Consider the following 27,390-nt stretch of genomic DNA (forward strand, 5'->3'; position numbering starts at 1 on the left):
CTCTTCTAATTCACTCCCACCATCTTTCTCCCAATGGGACCGCTTCCAGTTCATTTCCTTTTTTTTAATTTTATTTTTAAGTGGATAAGGTATTCAGAAGTATTACACAAACTTTTTTTACATATAAAGTCTTTTCCATTTTCCATTTATATACACATTCGCAAGTACAGACTGAGATGATATTTAAAGAAAATTAATTAGGCAATTAAATAGATCTTTATGTACAATTGTAATTCCTCATTATTAAACTAAATAATATTAATAGTTGTTGAAAAATAGTAATAATAGTGGTTGAATAATAATTTCCATATATCTCTTCTCGTCCAATTTTTTTTTTGTCCAAAATAATGTGGATAGCCCTGTGTAACTTCCATCGTAGTGTTGGGCTTGAAATTCTGCCCTGTGTTCTTTTAGGAAGAGAGACAACTAACACCGGAATATAGCAAAACGTGGCTTTATTGCAGAATTCGTAACTGGCACAGCGAATCCACGGAGTCGCTGGAGAAGGCGTTCTGTTTTCCCCTTACAATCTGCTCTTATTTATACCTCTTTTCCCCCCAGCACAACCCCGCTACATATTAGGTAATATCGGGCACTTGTGTCCATCTTATTGGCCCGCAGCCATATGCTCACGAGTTACCTGTTTCTTTTGTTTACTGAATCGCGTGACACTAGTAGTTTCGATGTAGCGGGGTCCCCAGTTTCGCTCCCCCTCCCTCGCATTCCAGCCTCCTAACTATGTGTGTTACGTGAGCCACTCCTGACCTGTAATGGCAGTCCCGAATTAACCCCAACACTCCCTCCCTTGGCCTCCCAGAGGCCACATCCCCACATCCCTTACAATCTTTTCCGCGGCTGCCGGGATCAGGCAGAGAGGTGAGCGTCCCCCGGCACTCTTTGGCGTGTCCTCCCTATTTGCTTATCCTGATTTGTCCGACCTAGGGTCACAAAATATGGGTAGGGGTTCCCTAAACATCCGCAATTTTTACAAGTAGCATGCAACATTTCAGAAAACTTATTCAATAACAAATTCACAATCCCCCCCTTGCCATGGTCCATTTCAGTCCGTGTCCTCCCATAGCGCGTCCGCTTTCCGGGAGGGCCGTGTCCTCCCCTTCCACCGGGGAACAAGGGTGCCTGGTACGCCGGTGGAGGTCCATTCTTTCCAGTCAAGGCTCGATCTATAGTCCGGATGACTAGGGTCCTAATACAGGGTATGCAACAACAACCACACGTGATAAAGATAGCAATTTAAATAGACAGTCCTAGAGCCGACTGTCCCAGAAACGCTCCCCACTTGCCAGAGGTCTTATTTAGCCAGTAGAAAATGATGCCAGTTATTGTCCCCCTCCCTTCTTACCTTTTAATGCCCTGTTGGAGACCTCGGCGACAGGGTATGGACCATGCCACCGTTTTCCGTTCCAGGTGAGCTTCCCTGGGCCTCGGAGGAACACTTCCACTCCTACCTTGATGGTGTCCGACCCCTGCGGCTGCTCACTGTTAGATTATTGAACTCGCACAGTTATCAATTTTACCATATTTCTAAAAACTCTCATATACTCTGTTACTCAACACACCAATGTCTGAGTTTTGGTAACTCGAAATTGAAGTGCTCCATGGCTCCCTAGTACACAGAGAGGATCAAATGTGGGACGGTCGCCTTTCAAAACCTGACCTTCGCGTGGGAGATTTCTCCTCTTAACAACCAGTCTAAGGTAGGCGCCGTCAGTATCCCTGTGTACTACGGTGTCCCGCGACTTAATTCTCCTCACTCCTGAGACTTTTATGCCCATCGTGGGCGGCGGGTACCCTCACTCAGAAGACTTTTCCACGGGCGGAGGATCTTCCTAAAAACAGATAAGAGTTAGTACTTACCAGTCACGATTCTGCACCGGGAATGATCTCTCCCAGGGTAATTTGGGGTTGGTGAGGGTCCGTCAGCAGACAAGATCTAACTCAGTGATTTGACTATCTAGTGGAAGTCTTAGATATAACAGGCACTTCCTGACCTTAGTCGAGCTTGCGGCCGCAAGTTGTCTGCTGTCGGACCCGCCAGCCTGTGTTGTCTCTCCCTCCCCACGTCGGGGTCACCAAATGTTGGGCTTGAAATTCTGCCCTGTGTTCTTTTAGGAAGAGAGACAACTAACACCGGAATATAGCAAAACGTGGCTTTATTGCAGAATTCGTAACTGGCACAGCGAATCCACGGAGTCGCTGGAGAAGGCGTTCTGTTTTCCCCTTACAATCTGCTCTTATTTATACCTCTTTTCCCCCCAGCACAACCCCGCTACATATTAGGTAATATCGGCACTTGTGTCCATCTTATTGGCCCGCAGCCATATGCTCACGAGTTACCTGTTTCTTTTGTTTACTGAATCGCGTGACACTAGTAGTTTCGATGTAGCGGGGTCCCCAGTTTCGCTCCCCCTCCCTCGCATTCCAGCCTCCTAACTATGTGTGTTACGTGAGCCACTCCTGACCTGTAATGGCAGTCCCGAATTAACCCCAACAGTAGGTATTTGTATCTTAACGCATTCATGTTTGCTCCTACCCATAAACATACTTCCAATTCCTGTGTACTTATTTACTTCATTTTAACATTTTCCCCGATTTTTTTTTTCTTTATTTGTGTTGATTCCACGTTTTCCAGAAATAAAACAGTGAGCATTCGAACCAAGGGTGCTTACGTTAACACTATTACTATGTTGATGAAGAATGCAACATGAACCATTAAGAGAGTCATCTAAAGTCTGCTCGCATTGGGGTAATACATTCAATCCATCTATTCCAAATTTGGTATTTTTTTTTCTTTTTGAATTTTCACGAATAAGTCATCTTTTCCATTTGCGCTTACAAGGCCTGCAGCAATTTTATATCTTTCTTCTGTTCCAAATACAAAACATGCCCCAAATTGACAGTCACAAAATCCAGAGGTATCTGTATCTTAAATACCTTAAATAATGTTCTGTGAATACCTTTCCAATATAAACTTAATTTAGGACAATCCCAAAAAAATATTAAAATGATTTGCCTCCTTGAAACCACAACTTCTCCAACACGCCACGTTTGTGTCTTTATATTTTTCTTGGTATGGGGTCTTGAAATATCTTATAATATTTTTCCAGCAATGTTCTCTCCAAACCAAAGCGTTAGTTGAAAACCACTGAAAACTGCATATTTTCCGCCAAACCTCCTTTGAAAGTACCAATCCCGCTTCTTTCTCCCACTTCTCTTTAATATACAATGTGTTTCCATTTTTGGCGTGAGAGAGGGCATTATATATCGAGAAATTGATTTACTTGGTATTGAGCAGTAAGCCGAATTCAAAATTCTGGACAATTCTAATTCTGCTGTTGATAAGTCTGTATATCTACAATTCTGGTTAAAGTAGTGTCGTGCTTGAAGGTACCTAAAACGTTTTTATGTTCTTATGCCATGTTTGTCCTGCAGGGATTGAAAACTTTGTAATACACTTTTATTTGTGAATGAGAGTTAGGTTGTAAGACGTTTCTTTATCCATAGTTCAAATCATTTACCTCCTCTGCTGGGCAAGAATTCGGTATCATAAGCACACCGTCTAAAAAATTTCAACGTTGTAAATTCCACATAAATTAATTACCTTCTGCCATACTATTAATGTGAGATTTATTGAGCTGTTTTCCATCTTTCCCAAACGGGCCATCAATCCTTTGTCCGCAATTGAGGCCTGTAGAGGAAGACTGTCAATCAATCCAAATTCCATTTCCTTCCATCTGGCCTTGTATCCCCCCACTACACCAATATAACAGAGGGGTTAACTGTGAAGCAAAAAAAATAATAATAATTTCTCAAGCAGGAAGTGCTACACCTCCTCTTTCCTTTCCTAACTGTAAGGTGCTAAATCGGATTTTCGGCTTCTTTCCTTATCAGATAACGCGGGAAATCCATTTGTCCCATTCCCTAAATTAATTATCGTCTACCTCTACAGGTAATGTCCGGAAAAGGTAACGTAACGGAGGGGGGGAATATTCATTTTTACAAAACTTATCCTTGAATTTAAACTTAAAATATGAATAAGATTCCATCTACGTATATCTGCTTTTATCTCTGAAACTAATGGCCCATGATTTACCTGTGACAACATTGACAGATCTTTTGGCAGGTTTATTCCAGAATGTCTAAATAATTTAGTTTCCCACTTAAAATCATATGCATTCTGCAGTTGTCTTTTTTTTGGATGCTATGTAATCTAAGGACATAACCTGCGTTTTCTTTACATTAATTCTATAACCTGATATTTTCTCGAACTCATCCAACAGTGTAAACAATCCTATGAATGATTTTTCTGGTTCACTCAAATAAACTAAGACATTATCTGCGAATAGCTTTGCGAGCATCTCTGTTCAATCCCTGCCACCTTGATATCTTTTTAAATTTTGCACTGTCTTATTAGTTGGGCAAGAGGTTCAAGGTATATTGCAAAGAGGAGAGGGGAAATTGGACATACTGTCTAGTACCTCTCTCTAAAATAAAAGAGTCAGCGAGGTCCCCGTTTATCTTAATTCTGTCATATAAAGTCTGTATTACTTTAGTAAACTTTTCTTGAAAGCCGAATCTTCCGAACGCTTTATATAGGTATACACATCTAAATGAATCTAAAGCTTTCTCGGCGTCTAATCCCACTACCATTGTATCTGTCCGTTTCTTAGTAACCTGTTCTAGTATGTGTAAAGTTCTCCTTATATTGTCCTGAGTTTGTCTTTGCTAGATGAATCCAGTCTAGTCTAAGTGGAAGTGGCCAGATAGAAGCTTTTCCAGTTAACAAGCTAATATAGATGCAAATAATTTATAATCGAAATTAAGGACACTGACTGGCCGGTAATTACCACATTCTAGTTTATCTTTACCCTCTTTAGGAATAACTGAGATAATCGCCTCTCTCCAGGAAGGTGGGCTTTCTCCTCTCTGTAAGATCCAATTAAAGGTGTTAAGTAATAAAGGAGCTAACTGTGACTTCAGCAATTTGTACCACTCTGAGGTAAACCCATCAGAGCCTGGAGACTTTCCAGCCTTTAATCTAGTGATGGCCACGTTCAGTTCTTTGGTAGTTACTGGTTGTGATAAACATTCATTTTGTAAATATGTGAGCTTGGGTCATTCCAAAGAATTCAAGAAAGTGCCTTTATGGGACTCATTGGAGGCCCGGGGTTGACAGCACAGTTCTCGATAATATGTTCAAAACTCTCTTGAATTTTCCCTATTGTACTCTCAACAAGTTTTGTGTTTGGATTCTTTATATTATGAAATGTATTGTCTGTATTACGTTGTATTGTATTAATCCAGTCGACCTTGTATATATCTCACAAGCGCTGAACACGAGCTGTCCATCATATAGCTCCACTTTCAGTTTCCAAGGCAACTCACAGACTTTCTCTCTCTCCGTTGCTGAAATAGCACACACGCTGTTCGCTCCCTCGCTCTCTGTTTAAAGGAACAGTCCACTTTAGAATAATCCATCAGATCTCGTCACAACTTGAACTGGAATCAGCTCACTGCTCCAACCGGAAAGAAGAAGTGTCTCACGGTACTGGGTAAAAGACTACACATCCTTCAACACAATCAACAGCAGAATGATCCTTGGGGTTACAGGAAGTCGAATTGTGAAAGTAAGTTCCATTTATCAGGCGAATTACCATTTTTCCAAAGTCTCGGTTTAACATTCCCGAGAACGATAAATTAGCTTCTGTTATATCACAACTGGATACACTCAGAAGACAACGATGAGAAGAGATACAATATCGACACTGTTACAGGGGCGTCCCGACTTTCCAGCCCCGGATTTAATGCCTCTCTCTATAAAAGTGTCATGTGAAACGCAATTTTAAACTATCTGTGTCAGCTGCAGACTCTCAATAAACAGGTGGTGCATTTCTGCTTCAACAATCTGAAATGATCGGCATTTCATTGCAGGCACAAACCTCCCCACAATTACAATTACACAGTTGACGCCCTGACTCAAGAAACCTCAGTGCACACACACACACACACACACACACACACACACACACACACACACACACACACACACACACACACACACACACACACACACACCCTTCGGCACCTCCAAATTCAACGACGTCAGCTTCTCTTCAACCAATCATATTTGGAACCAATCATCCTGATTACTGCAGCTCAGCAACATTATAACTACTTTGGCAGGTTTTCACAATCATGAGCATTCTTCACACGAGAGAGAATCTGCAGATGCCGGAAATCCAAGCGACACACACATACCGCTGCAGACCAGGCAACATCTATGGAAAGTCGGAGTCAGGGGCCAAGACCTTTCACCAAGACAGACTCGGCCAGAAATGTTGACTGTATTCTTTGCCATAGATGCTGGCTGGTCCGCTGAGTTCCTTTAGCATTTTGTGTGTGTTGCATGGAGTTTTTTTTTTCTGTTCTAATTGTGTTCTTTCTTGTACAATTGTACATACATTATGTTTAAATGTTGGTTTTTACTGTTAACTTCATGTATCTGCCAGAGAGTCAGTGTGGTTTCAGAGTCAATAGGAGCACCAAGGACATGGGATTTGTCCTCAGGCGGTTCCAGGAGAAATGTAGGGAACAGAACAAGGGATTGCTGGTGACGTTTGTCGACATTACCAAAGCGTTCGACACTGTGAGCAGGGAAGGTCTGTGGCAAATCATGGAACGACTGGGATGCCCACCAGTGTTCCTCGGCATTGTCATCCAGCCACACGAAGATCAGCGTGGCCAGGTCAGACACAACAACGACCTCTCAGAGCCTTTTCCAATAGGCAACGGTGTAAAGCAAGGCTGCGTCCTCCCGCCGACTCTCTTCACCATCTTCTTCAGCATCGTGCTCGAAAGGGCCACAGAAGACCGTGATGACGAGGACGCTGTCTACATCCGGTACCGCCCCGATGGCAGCCTGTTCAACCTGAGGCGACCGCAGTCCCACACCAAGACATTGGAACAACTCATCCGAGAGCTCCTCTTCGCCGACGATGCTGCCCTTGTTGCCCACACAGAGACACCCCTGCATCCGGCTTCGCAGAGGCTGCCGAGCCCTTCGGACTGGAAGCCAGCTTGAAGAAGACAGAAGTTCTCCATCCGCCAGCACCTCAGGAAGATTACCACCCACCCCGCATCACCATCGGCGAGGAAGAGCTGAAGACAGTCCACCAGTTCAGCTACCTGGGGTGCACCGTCTCGTCAGATGCCAGGACCGACAAAGAGATTGACAACAGACTGGCAAAGGCCAACAGCGCATTTGGCAGGCTGTGAGAAAGAGTCTGGAACAACAAGCATCTGAAGAAAGGAACAAAGATCAGCGAGTACAGAGCCGTTGTACTGACCACCCTCCTGCGCGGCTCCGAGTCGTGGGTCACCTACCGTCACCACTCGCGACTCCTTGAGCGTTTCCACCAGCGCTGCCTCCGCACCATCCGCGACATCCACTGGAGTGACTTTGACACTAACATCGAAGCCCTCGAACAGGCGGAGGTCACCAGCATCGAGGCCCGGCTGATGAAGACGCGGCTGCGCTGGGCCGGGCACGTCTCCCGGATGGAGGATCATCGCCTGTCCAAGATTGTGCTGTATGGCGAACTCTGCACTGGCCACCGTGACAGGGGGCACCGAAGAAGAGGCACAAGGACTCTCTGAAGAAGCCCCTTGGTGCCTGTCACATTGACCATCGCCAGTGGTCTACTCTAGCCTCCGATGGCGAGGCCTGGCGACAAGCCATTCACCAGTCTGTCTCCCCCACCGGGAACGCACGCAGGGCCGGCCTTGAGGATGAAAGGAGAAGGAGGAGGAACCGTGACACAGCAGCACCAAACCCGGGACAGAATTTCCCTTATTGCAGCCGCTGTGGCCGGGCCTGCCTGTCCCGTGTTGGCCTCGTCAGCCACCAGCGAACCTGCAGCAGATTGGGGCAGCCCCCTTCCTAAATCTGCGTTCGCAAAATCAAGCCATGATGATGACATTAAAACAACGAAGAACACGGGCACTACCAAAACTAATTAACACAGATTAATTTAAAATAGTCCAGTCCCCGGCAAAGATACCATTCCCCTCGCCTTGCCTACTGTCCCGGAACAACTCCATAATATCAATGGACGTTTAGGACTGTGTGACCCCGTAGGAAAGTGAGATTCGAGAGACAGAGCGTCAGTGCCGTGAAGCCATTTATTAACATTATTAATACAAACGTCAGGGATTGTTGTTGGGATCATAAGTGATGTCACTGGACGATGAGCTGGCCGGACCCCACCTGCTGATAATCCCCTTTTAAGTGTAGATATCAGGAAGAGCAGCGATATGGTTAATCTGAAGATGCAGCGTGACCCGGAAGGACATTCTGCGGCTCTCTCTCAATACTCAGATCCGCAGCAACAAGCTCGTTTTATCAATAACATCAACCGAACAGATACTGAAAAATAGTTCGTACGTTTACACCTGCCCCTGTGGCGTATGGAAACAAAGAGCGCGATCCGTTGACATGCGCAAAAGAGTGAAGTTTAGTGGGAAGTGCTCACGTGTTGTTGAAGGACGCGGAAAGGATTCACAATGATATAATTGGAACTTGGACTTTGAGGTAAGCGGGAAGTATGGATAGTCTGGAACTTTTTTTGTTCTGGGGTAGAGGCTGAAGGGCGAATATATAAAGATTTATATAAACGACATGGCACGGATAGTAAGCATTTCTCCAACCGAGTGGATTCTAGAACTAGTGGCTATATTTGTATGCGAGAAGGGAAGTTTTGAAGGGGCTCCTGAGTAACATAATTTTCATTGTGGTGGGCACGGACCGAGATGACAGTAAAAATATTTGAGGTAAATATAATTGGAATGTGTCTTTGGCATTCGGACAAGATCATGTTATGAAAGCTTGGGAAGGATTGATGTCTAAACACAGGCAAATGGGAGTCGGTCAAGAAGGCGCCCGCTTCGGCACGTTCAATCCTCCATGACAATGAGCTGTGAATAAATCAGGCAGACAGTTCGACAGGTTTGAGTGACGTTGAAGCTTGTGGAAGGGGAATGCAAGATTGCTTTGGCTCAGTCGGCTTTAGACCAGGTGAGAATCAGCTTCTTGTATTCCTTGTTAATAACCTGAATAAATCTGTTTTCACGGAATCCCGGCATTTTGGGGATGGGTTTGCTGGGCGTGCTGTGTAGCGTTGGTGAGAGTATTGCCTCCCTAAAATATGAACCATATTCAGATTTAATTAGAAAGTGAATGTGAGTCATCTGTACATGATTTAATAAAATCAATTTGAAAAGCAATACATCCTGTGCTTATTTATTATTTTTCACAGAAAGTACTTTATTGACTTTATTACTTTATTGTCTCCAGACAATTGATACTAGTGCGTACAATCATCACAGTGATATTTGCTTCGCGCTCCCTGAAGTACAAATCGAAATAAATATAATTTTAAAATAAATTATAAATCATAATTAGAAAACAGAAAAGGGAAAGTAAGGTAGTGCAAGTCAGGTCCAGATATTTGGAAGGTACGGCCCAGATCCCGGTCAGGATCTGTTCAGCAGTCTTATCACAGTTGGAAAGAAGCTGTTCCCAAATCTGGCATTGATATCTGACTTCTGTAAGGGCTGATTTCCGTAACCAGGCACACCGCGGGGTAACATCGAATATAATGTCTACAGGATCGGGAATAGAAGATCACCTTCTATTGCCGAGGGGTGGCTGGTCAACTGAGGAGGTTCCGGTACAGCTGAGTGGAACTGCCGATCACGAAATAAATGGAACGACACAACGTAAGCTAAAATAACACAGGATCTTTTGAAAGGGGATGTAACTTGTTTCCAAATTTGTATTCTTCTACTAATTATCGAGGAAGAATATTTTCTATCCTCAATTCCTGCTGAGGATTTTGGACGCGGCTGTGCAGTATTCGAAAAGTTTTTGCCCCTCTTTTTCGCTGCTTCACATGATACAGTTTGGCAGATCGGGAAATATGGAAAAAGGATGTTATTGACCGTAGCTCTCTGCTGCCTTACAGAGATCCAATGCTGGGTGCAAATAGTCTGGTTTCTTTGACGTTGAAATGACGCTTGTCCTAATCCGTCCCATTCCACACATTCATACATTTTATTTCTACCTCGAGCTAATTCTTATCAGATACGAAAGAGACACTTTCAGTTACCAGCATCGGGATGTATTAAATGAGAATTTTTATCTTACTATCAATCTAAAAGCGCGGATCTTTTACAAAATGTTGCCTGCTGTAAGACGTGTGCGAGCTGGAACTGAGTTCTACTCAGGGGATAAAGCCTTGGATGATCTTACATTTGTCCTGATCATTGCCCGGATAAGTGTCCAAGGAGACAGTATCAACGTTTTCAACTCTGCCCTGAAGTTAGTTTGGGTCGCTGCATAAATGCACGTGTTTGTACAGGAACTCATGTTCGTGAGCAGAACCCCAGTTTGAGCAGAGATATATTGGGCAGAGTTATAGTCGCGATCAAAATACATGGTTAGACTGGCAATAGAACTGGTCACTGCCGACGGCAGCCAAAATAGCATGAAGCTGCCCGATACACAGAACAGTAATATGATGCTCTTTTTCCTGTTCTCCATCTCCGGGTCACGTTCAATCTTACTCTTATGGGTTCGGAAGCTCCTCCGGGATTTGCTGGCCACTAAGATATGCCTGGCCGTCATTCCGTTACATAAAAGTATTCAACCAAATGCACACAGCAGGTTTTGAAAGGATTTGAATCTGCTGAACGCGGCAAAAGTTGGAGAGTTGAAGATGTCCAATTTCGGGCGGACACCCCACGAAATATTTTCAATTATCCATTGAGGCTGAAATGCAAACAAGAGGGGTATATTCTCCAAACAAAGCCCCGCCAGTATTACTGCTGCCAGGATTCTGACTGTCTTCACTCTGCAGTATTTTGTTTTAAACTTCTGACAACATATGGCAACATATCGATCACAGGTGAAGGCCACCGTGTACCACCGTGATAGTTCCAGAGTGACCGCCAGCACGTAGATCGTGGTTTTAAGGACTTCCGTATAATACAGAAAAGAATTTGACAGGCGGAATATTAAAATCTCATAGACAAGGACATTGATGAGAATGACCAATAGATCTGACACAGCCATCATCGTCATGTAGGCAGAGATGCATTTGGAAAGACCGCATTTTCCCCGGGACAGAATAATAATTGTTAACAAATTAGCTGCAACAGAAAAAAAACACAACATATAAAAACATCACAGAAGGAGGAAGAGAGGGGAATCTTACAACTTATTTCTGAAATATGTTCGGATGTATTTCTGTTTAGTACGGTGGTCTGAGAGTGAGCACAGGCAGGACGGAAAGGCACTTCGCAGTGTGATCTTCACCAGCTGGAAACGGGCTGAGAAACAGCACGTGTAATTTACTGGGAGCCTGGGTAATGTGCCGCCCTGCAGGAGGATAAACCAGGTTACCATTGCATGGTGAATGGTAGGTTGTGAGGTGCTCCGCATAAAAGAAACGGAGCTGTAAATACAGATCCGTCATTCATTTAAAGTAAAACACTGGGTAAACAGGGTGGCACAGAGATCATTTTGCACATCGGTCATCACAAATCAGGACTTTGAGCACTGGGGTGGAGTTATTGACGCCCTCCTGTGTCCAGAGGAAAGTCTCCTCACCGGCCGTGTGGACACGGAACGATACAGCGCCTATTGAGCAGCTTGTATAATGGACACATTGCGGTGCATCTTCGGATCATACTTCATAAAAAGTAACAATGTCCTGCCGAAGGCCAATAGCTGTTAGACAATGTATTAATACGACTTACCGGGTAAACCAAACACCGCTAGAACAGGGTAACAAACGTCTTTCACCTGTAGGATCGCCGGTCGACTCATGTTCGATTGCTTGAATTATCTCCCGTTGTGCAGTTTACATCAGCGTGTGACTCGGACCACGATACCCTGCTAATTTATAGGAAACACGAATTCTCTGTCACGGGTAGGCGGGCTGTACAATGAATGACGTTACTTACAGCCAATGAACACACAAGGGTTGATGATCCGCTCCAGTGCCACCTGTTCCCCAGCTGATGGACTGAGCAGCTGGATCATGAAGCTCCTTCATTCACATTCCACAACAGAACACCCCCCCCCCCCCCGAGGGAGTGACGTCAGCGCTCCCCTCGCCCGCGGAGAGCATCGCTCCAGGAGGGTCCTTTCGTTGTCCCACAGTAACTCAGTGAAGAGGTCCCGCTCCGTTCCGTAACTGCATTTGGTACACAGCGTTCTGCTGATTCCCACTGACTATAACATTACTGATGCTGCGCTTGCCTTTACTTTTCACAGAATAATTCTTCAATAACCTTTCTCATCATGCGTCCAGTCTAATGTCAACCCTTTAGTCTCTGTCTAACCTTATAGGCTGTGATTCCTTCCTGAATGTGACGTCATTGAAACCAAACAACTGATGCAGCAACCCGGCAATGGGGTAGTGATGCGACTCTAACGTCACTGATGATATATTATGTTATAGTTGGTGGAGAGTCACTGTTATATATGATATGGTTACTCCAAACAAGCAGATATAAATCATCTCCATCAGCACTGAAAATGCTGATATTTAGGCGTTTAGAGTCGCCTGTGCCTCCACATTACTTCGGTGTGGGGACCGAAGCCGCTTGTTCCGATGAAACTTCTCAGACTTCGTCGGAGAGATTACAAAGTTGCCCCTTCACTGGGCAATCGACATTACCAATGAAATAGAAGAGGATGTCAGTGAGGTTTTCTTTCCGTTAGCAGAGATTTGTATGACCCGAGTATTCGCTACGATATTCAGGGTTTAAAGAGCCATGTGGAAGATTGTCTTACACCTTTCATCTACAAAGTATATGGGTGATAAGGGACTTCCTGCATCACGCACTGCTGGAGGTAGGGAGACATTGAATGTTTTTTTTTGTTATAATCTCATACAATATTATATACAAAGTTACCAGCTCAGTACTGGGACCGGGGATTAATGTGCTTGAGCGGAGCGACGTCGGCGCCTCAGACTACCAGTTTGAGTGGTGATGCACACTGAACACTATCAGTATTCCCCACGCCTGAAAAGTACATTTTGTAAATTTGATAAATTTGCGCAGTGTGGTAATGAACCAGAGCGTGTATGTGCGCCGGCAGGTATGTGATACGAAACGAGAGTACGCCATCAACCATGCAGAACGGCCACTGTTCGTGAAATAATGACCAGAGTTCATCAATGTACACATGCGTATGTAGGAGTAAATCCGAATTAGGTCGATGATGTATGATATTCTGTCTGCCTTCGGGGCTGAGGTAAATCAAATGTCAAATCCATCTCAGTGCCGGTGTTATTTACGTTAAGCAATTTTCTACAAACATATCAGATAGTTTTGTAAATCAGCACGTTCGCCAATTTGAGCATCAGCCGCTCTCAATGTCCTTCATCATTTCAATAGATACAAAGTCTGTTACAATTGCGAAGACTTCAATTTTCAGGAAAGATGCAGGGAAGATACTAACATGCATTGTGAACTGGCTGACAGGAAGAAGGCTGCAGTGGCTGGCTGCCAGTGATTAGTGGTGTTCCTCAGAGTTCAGTATTGGGAACGCTACTTTACAAACTTCTGTCAGTGGTTTGGATAATGGAATTGATGGTTTTGTGGCAAGGTTTACAGGTGATACAAAGATCGCAGGAGGGGTAGGTAGTGCCCAGGAAGCAATGCGATTACAGCAGAACTTAGACAAATTGCAAGAGAGGGCAATCATTGGGCTGATGGAATACAGTGTGGAGAAAAGAATGGTCATCATTTTATTAAAAGAAATAATAGCGCGAACTGTTATCAAAATGGGGAAAAATTCAAACATCAGGATGCAGACGAGCGTAGGAGCCCCCGTGCAAGACTTGCAGAAGGTGAAGCTGCGGGCTGAGTTTGTGGTATAGAAGGGAAATGCAATGCCAGCATTTACTTCAGGTGGAACAGGATATAAAAGCAAGGAGATGATGCTGAGCCTTTATAAGTCAGTAGTCAGGTCGCACGGAGTGACGTCATCAGCTATGAGCCCAGAATCTCAGAAAGGATCCGTTGTTATTGGAGAGAGTCGAGAGCACATTCACGAGAATGATTCCGGGAAGGACTGGGTTGGCATATGGAAAGCGTTCGGCAGCTTTGGGTCTGTATTCACTAGAATTTAGAAGTATACACGGGAAATCACTGAAACCTAACGAATTTTGAAAGGACTAGATAGGGTGGATGTGGAGGGGATGCTTCATATAGTGGGGGCACCCAGACGAGGACACATCCTCAAAATTGATGGACCACCTTTGGAACAGAGGCAAAGGGAATTTTCTTTATCTGGAGAGTAGTGCCTCTGTGGAGAGCTCAGCCACAGACTGAGGTGGAAGCCAAGTCCGTGGGTATATTTTAGACAGAAGTTGATCGCTTCCTGATAGCCCAGGGCGACGAAGGATGTGGTGAGAAGGCAGATTTATAGAGTTGTGTGGATTCCGGGTTCAGCCATGATGAAATGGTGAAGCAGACACGATGGGCTGAAGGGCCTAATTATGCTGATGGTCTTATGGTCTAATGATCGCGTCAGAGTGAAATATCGAAATTGTCCAACACTCAAGTCCAATTTAAAGCTGAAGTTCAGATATATTTTTATTGATCTGTACACATGTATGCAGCGAAACGAAACAGGGACCAAGGTGCAAAACACAGAACATATATCACATACAGCAAATAAAATAATATCAAAGCAATACAATAATATTAACAGGTAGAATATGCTGTAGATATACAAGTTGACATAATGTTCATATAAGACATGTAGTTTTGTTGCGGATAAATCTCAGGAGCAGCAGACAGAACAAATCAGGCCGACTCAGAGAATCGTTTCAGCCTAAAGGACTTTATTTATACGTGATATCACGGAGAGCCTCTTTACCTAAGAGCGGTGCTTGGGGGTTCTGTTTGTCTTGCAGACCCGCTTTATTATATAGACACAGAGTACGTGACTAAAAGCACTTAACAAGAGCATTGCTTGACTTCGAACTTAGGACTAGATTTCAACCAACAACGTGACTTTGATCTTAGAACTAGATTGCAACAAACAAGAGCTTTACGTAAATGCGGGGTCACAGCATCTTCCTTGTAAGGACTTTAGCGGAATTCCAAGACCTGCAAAGATCTTAGCTAAATTTTAAGAGCATTCACAAGCCATTAGGTTAACCCCTACATATCCAAAGAGTCTTAAATTCTTCCACAATTCCCTCGTTATTGATTCTTTCAGATCAGCACTCCTCTTCTTCCTCATAGGAGGTTCATATCCCTCAGGGAAGGGTATTTTTTGCCATGATGTACCTCCTCTGCCCACCAGTTTCGCTTACTGCGCATTTCTCTCACCATCTGGGGTATCATAGGGTCATTTTCAGGCCCGAGTAAGTCTCTTTTTATTAAATGGTCACAATATAATCGTAATGCTCCACATACTCAGCACCCTAAAACACATAATATGCCACTATAATTATCCCATGGATAATCCAGCTTCCCCAGCCAGAAAACCATCCCTCTACTATTTCCCACCATTCCTTCCCAACATTCTTAAGCTGCTTCCCTATCTTCCTAATCTCCTTAATCTTTCCAACTATGTGTTGACTGAGGTCAGTTATGTTTTCTGAGGCATCGGGAATAAAAGTACTATATTCCTGCCCTACCGCGGCTCATGTCCCTCCTTTTTCAGCTCAGAGCAAGTCCAGGGTCATTCTATTTTAGAAGGCTACCATTCCAAGGGCAACTACCTCTGCTGTTAGGTCTTTCACTTGGGTCACTTGCACGTCAGGTAGGGCATCAGCAGTGCCATTGGCCAATTTCTCTAGAGCGGTTGCCATATTAATCATTTCTCGCGAATTACGGGCCACACCATATGAGGGAAATACTATCATCCAAAACCTTTCACTTTCAGTCATCGCTCGCTTACTTCGCCTTCAATGAGGATGTTGCGATATATCTTTTATAGGATGCATGGAAGGCAATATATAGACCAGATTACAGCAGCTCGTCCAGTTTCCTGGGGACACATTCCCACTTTCGCCTGGCGGCCTTGGAAGCCAAGGACAAGCTCTTTCCCCACATACCCAGTAAGTCCCATTAGGAGTAAGCGGAGGAGGACCCACTCTCCGTTCAGTACAAGAACTATGACCCAAAAATCTCCCATCTCCCCCCGCCGTATTGCAGTAACAAATTCTATTCACAGTTTTCTGTGTAATTACTAACTCGAAGGAGCGCATTCTTTTTCCCTCCGTCGGGGTAGGGAGGTACCATCCACAATCCCCTTCGCTGAAATCACAGTCCTTCTGCCCATCTCTCTCTAAAGCTGGAATAGGATGTGTCAAATAGTTTCATAAGTTGCACAGAAAGCTTTTTGCTTCCGTTCATGGGGACCCCTTCCAGGGATGGGCGGCATGCCGAGGTATCTTTACACACACCCAACAAGAGTCCAGCTCTTCACCTTAATGACTGGCATAAGTGTGACATAAAGACAAAGAGGTATTTCTGGACAAAGCCACACTAACTCCCCGCAGTATCAGTCCCCATAAATGCGTCTGGCTTGTCAGCTCCATGCTTTCTTGTCTTCCAACTCCTGGTGCCGTTTGCACCTAGTAGCGTGAATCCATTCTCCGTTTCTTTCAACATTCACCGCGGTTCGGGATACTATCAGCACTGTGTAAGGAACCTTCCACCTAGGCGAAAGAGAGAGCTTTTTTAGCTACTTTACATATACCCCATCACCGGGTTGGAAAGGATGCATAATCTCGCTTCCCACTGCACCTGTCGCACTCTCTCATGCAGGTCAGCTGCCGTTTTGCACAATGCTTGCGCATGCGCTGGGGTCTGTTCATCATTTCAGATCAGGGCCAGTCTCTCGGTGGTGACAGGGTATAGACAAAGTGAATGAAAGCAGGCTTTTTCCACTGAGGCCAGGGGAGAGAGAAAAAACAGACGTCATGGGTTAATGGTGAAGGGGGAAAGATTAAAGGGAACACGGGTGGGGGCTTCTTCACACAGGGAGTGGCGGGAGTGCGGAATGAGCTGCCAGATGAAGTGGTGAATGTGGGCTCACTTTTAACATTTAAGAAAAACTTGGACAGGAATGTGGATGAGAGGGGCTTGGAGGAATATGGCCCAGGTGCAGGTCAGTGGGACTAGGCAGAAAAATGGTTCGGCACAGCCAAAAGGCCTGTTTCTGTGCTGTAATGTTCGATGGTTTGTAAATCTCACACATTTGTTCTCGCCGACAGAGAAATGCAGCCGGCCTTTCTAACGGGTTAGGGGCTTCAACCACAATATCCCGGGCCTCAGAGGGAGTCCAGGGTTTGAGTATGGGCACGTCTCCAATCATGATTTTTGGCGCTTGCAGTATCTGCGAGTCTGGCACAGGCTGAGATTCCCCGCCACGGCGCATTCGCAAGCGCGTGCTTACTTTAGATCCAGTCGCCCCATCCCTTCCACCCCCTGTCTCAACCTCTAAGTCCCGTCCCCCTACAGCTCCTGCCCCTGCTCCTCCTTCTCTTTCAGTTTGGGTGAGTTGGTGCTTCTTGGCCACCTCCATCCATTTTTCAAAACGTCCCATCATGCTCAAAATCCCAATTAGGGTCCCCATTCCCGTTAGCCATTACTTCCCACTAAATCTGAATCAGGGGGATCTTAAAACTGCCCCATAGGGCCAGCCTCCTTGAGACCACCCGTAGAGATCACTCCTAAAGGTTACAGCCTACAGGGTATCCCCGGTTCCTCTTACTACGGTGTCCGCTGGCGACCTTGGGGGCACCAGTGTGTTTCTTACCTTCTGCCGGGTCTTTTTCACAGTCTTCATTCGTTTTTCGGTCTTCTTTCTTGCTTTCAAGGTCTTTCCTTGCGTTCCCAGCCGTCGAGGTTTCGCCGCAGGAGCAGCCGAAGACGCTCGACTGCTGGCACTTCCCATTTTATGCTAAAGAGAGCAACTATACCGAGCGTTTGTATTATGCCACACGGAATCATATCGAGAGCGCTCACCGCTGTGTTTCCTCTGTCTTTCCACAGGTCTCTGAGTTCGGTTACGGAATTGATCGGTAGCTACCTTGGTACCAATACGAGCACCCCTTGCCGTCCCCCTTTCAGCTATGACTCAGGGCACCAGTCTCCCCCTTTCAGCTAGAAGACTGATTTCCCTTCCCAACTTGGTCGGCTCCTTTTAGTCTTGCTTTTCCTTTTCCGCTTAGGGTTCCTTTTCTGGATCCCGCTCTTCCAGCCTCCCCCTTTCAGCCAGGAGACTAATTTGAGGATCCCATCCACGTCGCCAATCTGTTGCAGATAAATCTCTGGAGCAGCAGACAGAACAAATCAGGCAGACTCAGAGAAATGTTTCAGACTAAAGGACTTTATTATACGATATCACAGAGAGCCTCTGCACCTGAGAGCGGTGTATAGGAGCTCTGCTTAGCTTGTATTCACGCTTCATTATATAGACACAGAGTATGTAACTAAAAACACTTAACAAGAACATTGCTTGACTTTGAACTTAGACCGAGATCACAATATTTTGGCTGCATTCCACCCGGCGCTGCAACCTCCTTCTTGCTGATTTTAGCTAAATCTCAGGAACATTAACAATCCCTATATATCCAAAGAGTCTTAAATTCTTCGATAGTGTGTTTTTAAAAGTTACTGCACTAATGAAAGAATTTCCCATTCGGGATCACTAATAATAGGGATCCGTTAGTCTCGTAAGACTATGGATTTGCGCCTTAGAAGGTTTTTCTAGGGCGCAGGCCTGGGCAGGTCTGTATGAGAGACCGACAGTTGCCCAGTCTGCAAGCCTTCCCCTCTCCACGCCACCGATGTTGTCCAAACGAAGGGCACTAGGACGCAAGCAGCTCGGCAGCGGTGTCGTCAAAGAGCAATGTGTTGTTAACTGCCTTGCTCAAGGACACAAACATGCTACCTCAGCTGAGGCTCGAACCAGTGACCTTCTGGTTGCTAGTCCGATGACTTATCCACTAGGCCACGCGGGATCACTTTATTATTATTATTATTATTATTATTATTATTATTATTATTATTATTATTATTATTATTATTATTATTATTATTATTATTATTATCATCATCATCATCATCATCATCATCATCTGCAATTACGCTGTATTAAGTGCGAAGACACGTTTTTGCAATCTGGAGAATTTAAAATGTTTCGGTTGAATTAATTTACTAACGTGCCACAACTGAATTAAAACGAAACACGTCAATAAATGTATTTTCAGCTGTACTAAGCAAATGACAGGCTCTTCCCTATTGACATCAATGCACCTGGGTTGAGGGGTTGAACGGCTTTAAGTTGCTCGGCATAAACATCACCGGGGAACTCACGTGGTCTGTACATACCGGCTGTGCGCCTCTTTCACCTCAGACGGTTGGAGAAATTTGGCGTGGGCCCCAGATCCTAAGAACTTTCATTAGAGGCACATTTGAGAGCATCCTGACTGGCCTCATCACTGGCACTTTTGGGAACTGTACTTCCCTCAATCGCAGGACACTGCAGAGAGCGCTGCGGACAGTCCAGCACATCTGTAGATGTGTACTTCTCACTATTTAGGACACTTACAGAGACAACTGTGTATAAAGCGTCCGAAAGACCATTCCAGACCCGAGTCAACCCAATCACAAACTGATCCAGCTTCTACCATCCGGAAAACGGTACAGCAGCATAAAAGCCAGGACGAACGGTCTCCAGGACAGCTTCTTCCACCAGGACATCTGACTGTTAGTTTACGCTAACACAACTGTATGTCTATGTTATATTAACTATAGAGTTGCACATATATTTATTATAACTTACTATAAAGTTGCGCATTGTACATTTAGACTGAGATATAACGTCAGGATTGTTGCTCCTTGTGTATGTGAAGAGTGTAATAAAGTTAAGTCAGTCTAATAAAGAATATTTAATTTTATACCTCCGTTTTAAAATGCTTGATTCATGGAAAAATTGTCATATTTTACAATGTAGTTGTGTTTGGATATAAAGTAGTTAAAAATGGACCAGGAGATTTGCACACCTGCCCACGGCTCATTGCACAACTGAAAACACTTACAAGTTCTCGGGTTTAAACTGTACGGAATCGATACTTTTAACTCAGCACGATCAGAGCGTCTGAGGTGCCTATAAAGTATAGTTCCATTCTCCTGTGGTTGGGGCATATCGCTCGAGGCCTTCCTTACCCATGCCCAGGAATTCTGGTAACCATGGCAGCCAAGGAAAATAGAACTGGAATATGAAAACAAACCTGTGAATCATAAGCAGGTTGCAAGTGATCGGAAAGAAACTCAGCAATAAAACACAAATGGCTGAAGAGCTGCTATTGGACGCAAAGTTAAGGCGATGAACTGCTAATCCTTTGTGTTTTGCACGCGTGGGTTCGAATCCAATCCTAGTCGAGGCAGGTTTATCTGCGGGATGAAATATTGAAGTTATCACTTATTAGAATTCGGAGCCTTCACCTTTTGTCACATAGAGTGCTTGACTGGGAATCATGAAAATCAACTTTTTCTATTAACGTTTGTTAAACTTTTGGCCATAATACCAGACGATATAGATGCAGAATTCAGCCATTCCGTTCGTTCCATCATGGCTGATATATTTTCTCTCAATGCCATTCTCCTGCCTTCTCGCCGTCACCTCTGACACGCCTCATAATCAAATACTTGTCTATCTCCGCTTAAGAATAGGATTCGAGAGGTAATGTTACAGCTTTATAAGACCCTGGTCTGATCCCACTTGGAGTACTGTACGCCGTTCTGGTCACCTCACTACACGAACGATGCTGAAATTATAGAAAGTGTGCAGAGGAGATTTACAAGGATGTTGCCTGAATGGGAGAGTATGCCTAATGAGAATAGGTTGAGTAGATTCGGCATTTTCTCCTTGGAGCGATGGAGCATGACAGGTGACCTGATAGAGGTGTATAAGAGGATGAGAGGCATTGATCATGTGGATAGTCAGAGGCTCTTTTCCAGGGCTGAAATGGCTAGCACGAGAAGGCACAGTTTCCAGGTGCTTGGGAGTAGGTACAGAGGAGATGTCAGGTTTAGGGGTTTTTTTTCGCAGAGAGTGGTGAGTACGTGGAAGGGGTTGCCGGCGACGATGGTGGAGGTGGATATAAAATGATATTTTAACAGCCTCCTGGACAGGTACATGAAGTTTAGAAAAATAGAGGGCTATATATAGCCACAGGTAATCTCTAAATTATACACATGTTCGGCTCAAGTCTGTGGGGTGATGGGCCTGTATTATGCTGTAGGATTTCTAAGTTTCTAAAATATTACCAACTGAGTTGACTCCACAGATATCCCCGCAATGAAATCCACATATCGATAGCCTTCTGGTGACACAACTTCCTCCTCATCCCTGTCCTAAAGGGCGTCCCAATATTCTGAGGTTGTGCTCTGTTGACTCTAAACTCTCCCACAATTGGAATCATCCTTTCCATGTCCAGTCTACCTGGGCCTTTCAGTATTTGATAGTTTTCAAAGAAAACCCTAACTCCTTCTTCTAATCTCCAACGAGTACAGGGGCAGAGTCATAAAACGATGCTCATGCATTAAAGCTTTCATTCCGGGATCATTCTCGTCACCGTCCTCTGGATCCTTTCCAATGCCAGGGCATCAGTTCTTAAATAAGGGACACATACTGTTCATCTTGTTCCAGGCGCGGTCTGACCAATGCATTATACACACTCAACATTACAGCCTCACTCTTGTACTCTGGTTCTCTCCAAATGAATGTTGGCATTGCATTTGTCGTCCTTACTACCAACTCAGCCTGTGTTTACCCTTTCGACAATCCTGCACAGGGTCTCCCAGTTGTCTTTGCATCTTCGATATTTGAATTTATTTCCCATTTAGAATCTTGTCTACGCCTTCAACAAAGTGTACAGTCGGACCTCCTTATCCGCGGATTCCGCATGCGCGGATTCAACCAACCGTGGATCGAGAAAACCCAGAAGATCTCTCTCCAGCACTCCTTGTTTGAGTATGTACAGACTACTTCTTCTTGTCATTATTCCCTAAGCAATGCAGTATACCAACTATTTACATTGTATTAGGTATGAAAAGTAATCTAGAGATGATTTAAAAGTACAGGCAGTTCCTGGGTTATGAGGGAGTTCCGTTCTTGAGTCCGTTTTTAAAACGGATTTGAAGTCGGAACAGGCATATCGGTTTATTAAGCGTCAGTTAGTCAAACGTTTATAGTATATATTTTACCTTTCTATGCATATAAAACACTTAAGAAATATTCTATTTTAAATTCATCAGTCCGTAGGACTTGATTCCAAAATGCATCAGGCTTGTTTCGATGTTCCTTTTGAAACGTCTGACGCTGAATTTTGTGGTGAGGACGCGGGAAAGGTTTTCTTCTGATGACTCTTCCATGACGGTTATATTTGTGCAGGTGTCGCTGCAGAGTAGAACAGTACACCACCACTCCAGAGGCTACTCCATCTTCCTGAAGGTCTCTTGTAGTCAAACGGGGGTTTTGTTTTGCCTTTGTAGCAATCCTACGAGCAGTTCTCTCGGAAAGTTTTCTTGGTCTTCCAGACCGCTCCTGTTAACTGACATTTATTAATTACATTACGAACTGAGGAAACGGCTACCTGAAAACTCTTTGCTATCTTCATATAGCCTTCTCTTGTTTTGGGGCATCATTTATTTATTTTCTAAGCAGCTGCCAGGAGGAGCCCATGGAAATTCTGCACTCTTTTTTCTCCAAACACACCTTTCCTCATTGCAGCCAAAAATAAAATTTCTATTTTAACTTCATCAGTCCACCGGACTTGTTTCAAAAATGCATCAGGCTTGTTTAGAAGTTCCTTTGCAAACTTCTGATGCTGAATTTTGTGATGAGGATGCAGGATAGGTTTTCTTCTGATGACTCTTCCATGAAGGTCATATTTGTGCAGGTATCACTGCACAGTAGAACAGTGAACCACCACTCCAGAGGCTGCTAAATCTTCTTGAAGGTCTCTTGCAGTCAAACGGGGGTTTTGTTTTGTTTTGCCTTTCCTGCAATCCTACCAGCGGTTCTCTCCGAAAGTTTTCTTGGTCTTCCAGACATCAACTTGACCTCCACCGTTCCTGTTAACTGCCATTTCTTAATGACATTACGAACTGAGGAACCAGTTACCTGACAACGCTTTGCTATCTTCTTATAGCCTTCTCCTGCTATGTGGGCATCAATTATTTTAACTTTCAGAGTGCTAGGCAGCTGCTTAGAGGAGCCCATGGTTGCTGATTGTTGGGACAACGTTTGAGGAGTCAGGGTATTTATGAAGCTTTGAAATTTCCATCACCTGGCCTTTCCTAACGACGACTGTAAACACGCCAGAGCCCTCACAAGCTCATAAAGGTCTGAGACACTGGTAAAGCTTATCTGAGATCTCAAATCTCTTGGGGTGCCCAAGCTTTTGCTTGGTGCTCCTTTTATTCTCTTTCACTCTGAAATTGTACAAAACGAAAATAATACACTAATCTTGTTTAAAATGGAGAAAAAGAATGTTTCATCTTTAACTTTATGATTTGGAGATGAGTTCGGCTTCTACTCACTGAACTATTCACAGAAACAGAAACTTTGACCAGGGCTGCCCGAACATTTGCATGTCACTGTACATGAGGCGGTGGAAAAGCGGCACAAGATCCGGGCCGAAGAAGCACAAAACCTCAAATGTTGCCATGGAATTTTACACGCAAACTCGTGACTGCTGAGCAGGACAAATTACCACTGTCAATATACCATCCATCTGTTCCTTAATGTCCAATGGCGAGGTGTTATTTTTCAACTGGACTCCACTGATATCCCAGGATACATTTTCACTGATCACTTTTCAGTGGCATACATTTCAAACATTTCACATCACTGCGGGGATCCTGGAGTAAAGCATCACTGGTCATTACGTTGCCGAAATGTTAACCAATATAATTGTGGTCGGTTTGATTAGAATGACCGGCCGTAAGGTTTTAATAAGGTGATAGAGTTAAGAGTGTAACCGGGGAAAGATCGGGAGTTATTTCGGTGTAATTCTAAACGTTGAGTCAGGGGCAGAGCGTATTCCGAGATAAGTATTTATTCCTGATGTTCACATTGCGGAAGAAGCTCCATGGCCAGTTACTGACCCTTATGCAGGCGCGGGATATTTCGCCCATGCTTTAATTTTACAGGGAATCACAACAAATTCGATATATTGAAAAGTACAGTGATCCCAACTCTGCACCGATATGCGATCACCCACCGCCACCTCGTCTCAAAACTAAACAGTACCCAGTTTTCCTGTTCTACATTACCGTCATTACACAGGAAGGTTTTAACCATACTTTCGGCATTCCCGCAGAACCACGATGTCAGCGTTGTGATCAGTCCTTCCTCGCTGGTCCTTTAACAGGAATGGAATGTGCGATACCAGTGGTAAGATATTTGACCTGTCTGCGCTGCAATATCATCGGAAGATCGCAGATTCGAGTCCTGAAAATTTTAGGTGCTGATGTTACCGACTGTTTCCACCGCAGCTTAAACTGTACGAAGCACAAATATTTGATCGGTTGACGTGGGGTGGCTGTGGTGCTGCTCGCGACAGAGAAAACAAAGAGAAGCAGAGAGATTGAGTGTGTGTGTGTGTGTGTGTGTGTGTGTGTGTGTGTGTGTGTGTGTGTGTGTGTGTGTGTGTGTGTGTGTGTGTGTATTTGAGTGTGCGTGTGTGTGAGAGTGGGAGAGATAGAGAGAGTTGGAGAGAGAGATGGGGTGAGGCAAACTGAAAAGGTGGAACCTGGAATACTGTGGCGGAGAATTTGATCGGAGAGTCTGTATGGTGGGACTGGGAAAGCGTGGAATACAGGAGGGAGGCAAAATAAAGCGACTTCACATTGTAAAGTAGGTTTGAAATTTTGCAGCACACGGTTATTCTTCCCGATGTTTGTCTGGATGGGAACATTTCAGATGTGAGCTCCGTTGAAACCACAATGCATCCTCATGCGACAATACATGACAATAGGTTTGAAGGCTAATTCTCCCGTTACGCAGTGTACGTTATCCACGAACCTCCTTAGGTTTAAATCCGTTTATGTTCTCCTGTAAATTATATGTAATTTCTATTAATTCTTCTTTCTTTAATTTACCTTTGCCAGGTTTGAAATACAATGCGCTACTGCTAGAAAAGCGAATGTTCATAATATTTGCACCTGGATGCCCATGACAATACACTTGAACACAAACTGAAAAGTTGAGCCTCAAGTTCATTTGAAGCGCTGACGCCCAAACAATGTTTCTGCCCGGAATTGAACTGGGGACCTTTCGCGTGTAAAGCGAATGTGATAACCACTACACCACAGAAACCGTGCAAAGCGCTTAATGCTTTGCGCTCTTGAGCAATGACCCGAGGCATCCCCTCACCGCCCTGCTCTGAAGTACAGCAATAAGTACAAAACATTGCCCACTGTTCCTTTCCGTTTTCAGTAACAAGTATTACATAGGTTAGAGAGAAAGATTCAATAGTTTAGGACTTTATTCCATGGAGCGTAGAAGAATGAGGGGAGACTTGATAGAGGTATATAAAATTATGATGGGTATAGATAGAGTGAATGCAAGCAGGTTTTTTCCACTGAGGCCAGGGGAGAAAAAAAAATCAGAGGACATCGGTTGAGGGTGAAGGGGGAACAGTTTAAAGGGAACATTGGGGGGGTTTCTTCACACAAAGAGAGGTGGGAGGGTGGAATGAGCTGCCAGATAAAGTGGTAAATACTCGCTCACTTTTAACATTTAATTAAACCTTGGACATGTACATGGATGAGAGGTGTATGGAGGGATATGGGCCAGGTGCAGTTCCATAGGACAATGCAGAAAAATGGTTCGGCACACCCAAGAAGGGCTGAAAGGCCTGATTCTGTACTGTAATGTTCGATGGTTCTATGGTTATGCGCCATATACAGAGATATGCATTAACAATTTCCTGTCGGATGTTGGTTAAGGCGCGACATGTGATAGTTAACTAAACTGTGTTGTATTAATGGGCAAGGAATTAGAACACCTTCTGTACTCTAGCTTCCAGTAGTCTCCACAGGGTGGCGCTCGGGCTCACGTGCGAAATTTAACAGTGCCTTTCAGCTTTCCCACCCTGTCTCTCTCGTCCGTTCTCTTCACCTCAGATTACAAGTTAATTGAAGCAAGTGAGAGAACCATGTGCCGATACACTTATATACAACAGGACGCGTTACGAGCCAGGGTTACTTGTGAGATGATGTCAGCTGTATAGTAACGAATCACGGCTAATCGTCCCACCGATTCCGCACTGACACCAGACATACCGTCACACTGATATTTCATTAATGGTCACCGTCCAATCTGTTCCGTCGGATCGCAACCAGACCAAGACATCAACGGCCAATTAAACGACCTATCGAAGGAACATTATATCGGTAACAACAGCCTTCAGGAACGGAGCGGCAAGTCGATCAGCTCTGAGGTCGCAGTGGAGTGATCACTCTCCAGCCGGAAGAACGTCAGCAGAATCGAGGGAGGGGTCGTTTCTTGAACAGAGGCTTGGTGATCTCGGGACATGTGAGAATTATTTTATAATTCGGCGCAGAAAGAATGCAGGTTCATGTTGAGAGAGCGGGAGAGTGATATCAGCATCTCGATACCATTTCCGGCCATTGAGGTTACGATTAATATCTCTTTTTTTTCCGCGTGTGCCTGAAGCTTATTGTGGACTTCAGGAAGGAGAGAGGTACCAATCCTCATAGAGGGATCAGAAGTGGAGAGAGTAAGCAGTTTCTGGTTCCTGGGTGTTAAGATCTCTGAGGACTTAACCTGGTCCCGACATATCGATGCAGTTATGAGGAAGGCAAAACAGCGGCTATCCAGTACTTCATTAGCAGATTAATGAATAGACTGAAACAACTTCTGGAGAACATTCTGACAGGCTGCATCACTGTCTGGTTTGGGGGAGGGCGGCGGGAGTGTTGTTACTCTACCGGAAGGAGAGATGGGGAGATGGGGAGCCTTATGATCATGCGGATGAGAACTATGGATGGTGGAGAACAAGTGAGCACTCAGTACTCAGTCGGTGAACTTTCCATGAGCGAAGGTAGCAGCGACAATTACAGTCTGATTCTTAAAGGAACAGTAGCATCTAACCATTCTCCGGCAGAAATCATTGTCGAGACTTGGATGACAGTGTCGCAAAGACGTGGCGGTGGAACGAACCCAAGTGCTGAACACGGGCGCGAAGGCCAAGTCGGGAGGTGTTACCGTCATAGCGAGAGTGGAATGGGTACCAA

At 44.6% G+C, this 27,390-nt stretch overlaps 2 long non-coding RNA genes and 1 other non-coding gene across 3 annotated transcripts in view; all 3 read right to left on the bottom strand.

Moving 5' to 3' along the window:
• LOC140723309 (uncharacterized) overlaps nt 1–27,390 on the bottom strand; it is a 415,600-nt gene that overhangs the window by 112,486 nt on the left and 275,724 nt on the right. The gene's annotated exons all lie outside the window — the stretch shown is intronic.
• LOC140723290 (uncharacterized) lies at nt 1,361–2,502 on the bottom strand. The gene is made up of 2 exons (XR_012097853.1): nt 1,876–2,502; nt 1,361–1,497 (listed from the first exon to the last, which is right to left on the bottom strand). It is a non-coding gene; the product is annotated as an uncharacterized lncRNA (long non-coding RNA).
• On the bottom strand, nt 25,375–25,447 carry trnav-uac (transfer RNA valine (anticodon UAC)). Its single transcript has one exon. It is a non-coding gene; the product is annotated as a tRNA-Val (tRNA).

Source organism: Hemitrygon akajei, unplaced genomic scaffold, assembly GCF_048418815.1.
Source record: "Hemitrygon akajei unplaced genomic scaffold, sHemAka1.3 Scf000108, whole genome shotgun sequence".
Taxonomy (NCBI): Eukaryota; Metazoa; Chordata; class Chondrichthyes; order Myliobatiformes; family Dasyatidae; genus Hemitrygon; species Hemitrygon akajei.